We start from the raw sequence: 6,681 nt of genomic DNA on the forward strand, positions 1-6,681 counted from the left end.
AAGCAAAGCTATTGGGTATATTTAAAGCGAAGGTTGAACATTTCTTGATTAGTAAGGACATCAAAGGTTATTGGAGAAAGCAAGAGAACAGGGCTCAGAGAGATAGTAAATCAGCTATGATAGAATCAGAGCAGATTTGATGAGTCAAATGACCTAATCCTGCTCCTATGTCTTATGGTTTTACGGGATGCACGGGTACTCCAAGTGTATAACACCTACGTTAAAAATTAATATGGCTGAGGTTATCCTCATGATTGTGTGACTGTGTGTCCTTTCTCCAGGTGCTCTGCTTTCTGAGGATGCGCGTGTTTAGGATTATTAAGTTGTGGGCATGCTATGTTGGCGTTAGAAGCATGGTGATACTTGTGGGCTGGATATCTGCTCCCAGCACAACCTTGGACAAACGACACACTTCACTGTATGTTTCAGTGACCATATGACAATTAAAGCAAATATGTCTTCTTTAATCTTTAGCTTCTTTGGACATGACCAACTAGAATGACCCGGCCCATCTATTGTAGGTTCTCCAAGAAGGGGAAGATTCCAGGAATCACTGTGGTGTGATTTGGAACAAATTATCAGTGGAAGTGGTGGATCTGGGTTTTATTACAATATTTAAGAGAAGTTTGGGTAAGTACGCGGATGCCAGGGAGTTGGCGAGCTATGGTTCAGGTACAGGTCGATGGGACTCGGCAAAATAACAGTTTAGCATGAACTAGACAGGGCGAAGAGTCGTTTCTGTGTTGTAGTGCTGCATAACTCTGAAACATTTCAAATTCGCTCCGTATGTGAGGCTAACTGATCAGTCACCAACTGTACCCTTGATTGGTTTGTTCTGAAATGACACTAGCACTGGAAGATCTTGCTATGTAACTCCACAATCATCATGGAAAAGTTCAGAGCTCCCTTTTTATTTTCAATTCAGCCCTAATCATTTCAGAGATTTTACAGCCCTGTTCAACCATTTAACACTTCAGCTGTTAAAATGAGGTCCTCTTCTTATGAGTTGTGAACTCTGTCAGCTCCATCATGGGCACTAGCCTCCATAGCATCCAGGACATCTTCAAGGAACAATGCCTCCAAAAGGTGGCATCCATTACCCGTGACATGCCCTCTTCTCCTGCTACCATCAGGAAGGAGGTATAGGAGCCTGAAGGCAGACATTCAACGATTCAGGAATAGCTTCTACCCTCTGTCATCGGTCTTTGAAGTGGATGGGCTACAGCAGTTGACGACCACGAACATACACTCAGTGGCCACTTTAGGTGCGTGAGGTACAGAGTAATGCGGCCACTGAGTGTAGAAGGAGGAACACCAATGCCTTTGAATGGAAAATCCTACAAAAAGTAATGGACATGGCCCAGTCTGTCACAGGTAACGCCCTCCCCACCTTTGAGCACTGTCAAGGTCACTTAGATCACAGTTCTTCCCCATTTGATGTTTGGTCCGAACAGCAGCTGAACCTTTTGACCATGACTGCATACCTCCATGCATTGAGTTGCTGCCACATGATTGGCTGATTAGATATTTGCATTAATGACCAACTATACAGCTGTGGCCAATACACGTGTGCATCTTAAAATATTATCAATACTATTTTCAGAATTTTCTGGAGCAACAGTCTGCTGGAAGAACTCAGTGGGGTGAGCAGCATCTGTGGGAGGAAATGAACTGTCAACACTTCAGTTTGAAACCCTGCATCAGCATCAATGATTCAGGATCGAGATTCCAGCATCTGCAGCCTCTTGTGTCTTCCTGCACTGACATGGTGAACTTGCCCTCGCTGAGAATCCTGCTTCATACCCAGTGAGTTACAAAATTGAGGAGTAAATGGTTGTTATACTGGGTTCAAGGTGATGGGCAAAAGTCTACTAGCTGTTTCTACCTTATCACAGAAAACATCCAAATCATACTGTACTTTATTTTTCAGATTCAAAAACTGAAGTCAATTGAGAATCAAAATCAATTGAGAAATTAAGCTTTGTAGAACAAAAATGGCAAATACTGTATTCTAGTGCCCGATTCTCACCGGAACATATGTTTCTGCATATGACCTGTTAAGGCAGGGCTGAAATCACCTATCACTCCCAATGACTGATGAATATGTCCGTGCATTTTGTCAAAGATTGCATGTACACACGGCCTGGCTAGACTACGCGTTATAACAGCCACTCTGATCCGATACATTTATTTATCATGCATGTCAAAATGCGTCATTTGCATTAACAACCAGCACAACCCAAAGGTGTGCTGGGGGGCAGCCACAAATACTGCCACACATTCCAGTGCCAACATGACATGCCCACCATGTTTGCAGAATACACACAATCAACAACAACAGAACAGCAAGAAAACAACAGTACAACAAACCTCTTACCACACACACACACAAAGCAGACAAAATGAGAGGGAGATTAGAGAGTAAAAAGAAACACGGGATGGAGCAATGGGAGAGTGAAGATGGGAGGGAGCTGCTGGCACAGTTGCTCTGGAGAATGTTCTAACAAGCATTTGTTCCAAACAATAGAATCACCAAATGATCATTTGGTTCACTGGTTGTCCAATGAAAGAAACTCTGTGGAATTTCACCCCCACCCACTTGCTGAATCACAAATGTAATCAAGAAGAGGGCATACCATTTGGATTTTGAGGAGATTTGGGATGTCACCAAAGACAATTAAATTTTCTGATATATTTAGGGTGCTGAGCATTCTGGTTGGTTGTGTCACAATCAGATCTGGAAGCCCCAATGCACTCAATTACTGCAGAAGGTTGTAGACTCAGACAGCTCCATCAAGACACAACCATCTCCCATCTTTAAGAAGTGCTGCCTCAGGAAAGTCCTACTAAAAACCCTCACCATATGGGATATGTTACTATCATTGGAGAAGAGGTTCATGAGCCTGAAGGCCCCCACTCAATGATTCAGAAACGGCTTCTTCCCCTCTGCCATCAGATTTATGACCAGTCCGCGAGCCTATTTGTTTTTTTCTTCGTAATTTTGTCTATGCTCTGTACTGCTGCCGCGAAGCAACAGATTTCACGTTTTGTAAGCCAGTGATAATAAATTGATTCTGATTCTAAAGCAGACAATAGATAGTGGAATTGTGTTGGAAGGTCCATCCCCCTCAGAGAGGTCAGTCTTTCAGAGGAGGTTCACAGACATCAGAAGCTTTTGGCATTTATCTGTTCAGATATATTGGGATACAGAATGGGCGACCCAGGATACAATTCACCGCACTCTTTACATACAGCCCTCTCTCAAACTCATAGAGGGAGTTTTTGGCAATGACATGATCTAGTGATTACCCCCCTTAAGCACACCCCCTATGAGTCACTGTCCCGCTATTGCAATTGGACTTACCCTGGTGGTTTTACAGCTGTGTGAATTAGGGTTATAGAGTGATACAGTGCAGGAACCTGCCATTCTGTCCATCTACTCTGTGTCGAACTGTTACTCTGCCTAGTTCCATGGACCTGCGCCTGGACCATAGCCCTCCATACTCCTCCCATCAATGTACTTATCCAAGTTTATCTTGTGTTGCAATCGACCCCGCATCCGCCACTTCAGCTGGCAGCTCTGACCACCCTCTGAGTGAAGAAGTTCTCCCTCAAATGCCACTTAAATGTTTCACCTTTCACCCTTAACCCATGACCTCTAGTTCTAGTCTCACCCAACCCCAGTGGAATATGCCTGTTTGAATTTACCCTATCTATTACCCTCACAATTTGGTACACTGCCGCAACAGTGAACAACATGCAAGAGTAATTCAGGAAGACGGCGGGCTGAATGGCCTGAATTCGCCCATTGGCTGCAGTGCGTCAAATTCCCAAGTGTAAGTCCACCGATTTCCTGTCTAGTGCGCACCATTGCTCCAAGCAAGGCGCTGCAATTCTGATCGAGTTTTATGAGCAAAGGTTGAAAGAGAGCCGGAGAAGTTCAAAATACCGGGGCTATGGCGAGAATGTACTGAACTTGTCACGACCTCGTCACGCACCCACCCCTACCCTCCTCTATCTATTTACCCTCGGTACTACATTACACTGTCAACACTTTAAACTACATTGCACAATGCTGTAAACACATGCTTGTACTTATGCACAGTTTATTCCATATTTGTACTTGCAACTTCATTTTTATAGATTTTCATCTCACTGTATCTCCTATTGTGCGGGAATCTAAGACTAGAGGGCACAGTCTCAGAATAAAAGGATGTCCCTTTGGAACGGAAATGAGGAATGTCTTTAGCCAGAGAGTGGTGAATCTGTGGAAGTCATTGCCACAGACAGCTGTGCAGGACAAGTCGTTGGGTATATCTACAACAGAGGTTGATCGGTTCTTGATTAGTCAGGGTGTCAAAGGTTACGGGGAGAAGGCAGAAGAATGGGGATGAGAGGGATAATAAATCACCCCTGATAGAATGGTGGAGCAGACCCGATGGGTCGAACGGCCTAATTCTGCTCCTATTTCTTATGATCTTATAATTCTTTATTCTGTATAGCAGTTGAATGTTGTCCTTTTTGTTGAACTGAACGCCAGCACACCACGGCGGTTTCCTAAGACATGTGGATAAATGGCAAATAAAGTTGATGCTTAATCCTTCAGTTTCCAGTCAGAAACCTCGAATCGGTTCCTTAGTTACCGCTCCATACAACCTCATTGGGAAGGCAAGTCCAAGTCAGGACATAAACCGTAGAGGTTTTTAAACTATCCCGCAAGTGGTGTTTGATCGGACAACCCTCGGTTTTAAAGTCGCGTCTGCAGAAGAATTAGTTAAAAAGTCTTGCGCTGCGGATATGTTGACAGTACTGAAAACAATCAGTCAGGATCCGAATCACATACATATAGCAAGGCTTCATAAGACACAGTGCTGTACAGGAGCAGAATTAAGCCATTCGGCCCATCGAGGTTTTCCGCCATTCCATCATGGCTGACTTATTATCACTCTGATCCCCATTTCCCCCATTCTCCCCGACTAATCACAAACCTATCAACCTCCGCGTTAAATATACCCAATGACCTGGCCCCCACAGCTGCCCGTGACGATGAATTCCACAGACTAGCCTCCTTCTTGTCTAAAGCGGCGTCTTTCTATTCTGAGGCTGTGCCCTCTTGCCTTAGACTCCCCCCACTACAGTAAACATCCTCTCTACACACACTCTACCTAAGCCTTTCAATATTCGACCTCCCTCCATTGATGCTGCCTAATCCTCCAGCATTGTGTGTGTGTGTGTGTGTGTGTGTGTGTGTGTGTGTGTTGCTTCACGTTAATTTTGATCTGTTGGCCTCTTGTGGATGTCCACCAATCCCTGGTCTAGCTGTAGGGAAAGGTGTGAAATTAGTGCCTCGTTTCAGAGTAAACGTTCAACATTACCCAGACGAGGCTGGTGGACAACCGCCCGACTTCTAATTTCACTCCAAAGACGGAAGGAAAAATGTTAAAGTAGTAGGCAAAGTGGGTGTCGGGGATAAGCCCCAATTTAACACACAAAGTGCGGGAGGAACTCAGTAGGTGAGATAGCATCTATGGAGAGACATAAACCATCGACGCTATTCTGCTTGACCTCAGGCATTGTGTGTGTGTGTGTGTGTGTGTGTGTGTGTGTGTGTGTGTGTGTGTGTGTGTGTGTGTGTGTGTGTGTGTGTGTGTGTGTGTGTGTGTGTGTGTGTGTGTGTGTGTGTGTGTGTTGCTCTGAATTTCCAACATCTGCAGATCAAACTTATCCTTAAGCACCAGAATATCGGGCGCAAAAAAAAAAGAGGCACTCAAAAGATTAAAGCATGGTTTGAATTTATTGATCTGGGCGAGAGCGATAGTCATTCAGATACCTAAATTTCCATGAAAACTAAATAAAAATAAAGAATCCAAAACCAATGTTTATCCTTCCTAATTCTTCACCAGCAAGGCATATCGTTCGTTTACCTTCAATGGATATTTTCTGCGCTGTCTGTACGAGAGTTTAGCATCAGCACAAAACTGAAAAGGCGATGAAAGTTGTGGCAGCGATGACTGGACAAGCGATGAAAGGAAGCGGGCGGCAGGATGAGTGAAGCGTGCCGAGTTCTAAAAACCTTACACACACAAAGAGTAAAGCTAACACTAAAATAATGGAAAACATGGTGATTAGACCAGAAGATAAAGCAAGAAGAATAGGGCAATAACAAAGGAGATTTTAATGTAAAGGGGTCAGTGAGGGAGCGATGCAAGTCGGATAACCTTTAGATGAAGTCCTCCCTTGAGTGACTAATGGTGGGACGGTGAGGTTTTCAGCTTCGGTTATCGGAGAGCAGGACAACAGGTCGCCAACATCTCTCATTACCACCGCCTTTTACTAGGCGAGTGAAGGACTGGGTTATCGCTGCAGCTTTGTGAAAGCGTTCACTAGACACAAGCTGGACAACACGGCACCTCAGTCTGTCACTGGGATGAGATGACAGGCGGAGAAGGGTGTGTACTCGCGAGTTAAAAAAGGTCACTGAAGCAAAAAAAACACAAAACTTCCCCCCCCCCTCCCCTCTTTACACAATGGAAAATCTTGATAAGTTTTCCAAAAATAACAAAGGGACCCTTCGTAGAATCATTAAGGCACCATATCCGGCGCCGGGAGACACAATCGATCCGAAAGAGGGATGGATGATTTATACCACACCAACACATCACGCATGCCATCGTCAGCCGC

This window comes from Hemitrygon akajei, chromosome 13 (genome assembly GCF_048418815.1).
Source record: "Hemitrygon akajei chromosome 13, sHemAka1.3, whole genome shotgun sequence".
Taxonomy (NCBI): Eukaryota; Metazoa; Chordata; class Chondrichthyes; order Myliobatiformes; family Dasyatidae; genus Hemitrygon; species Hemitrygon akajei.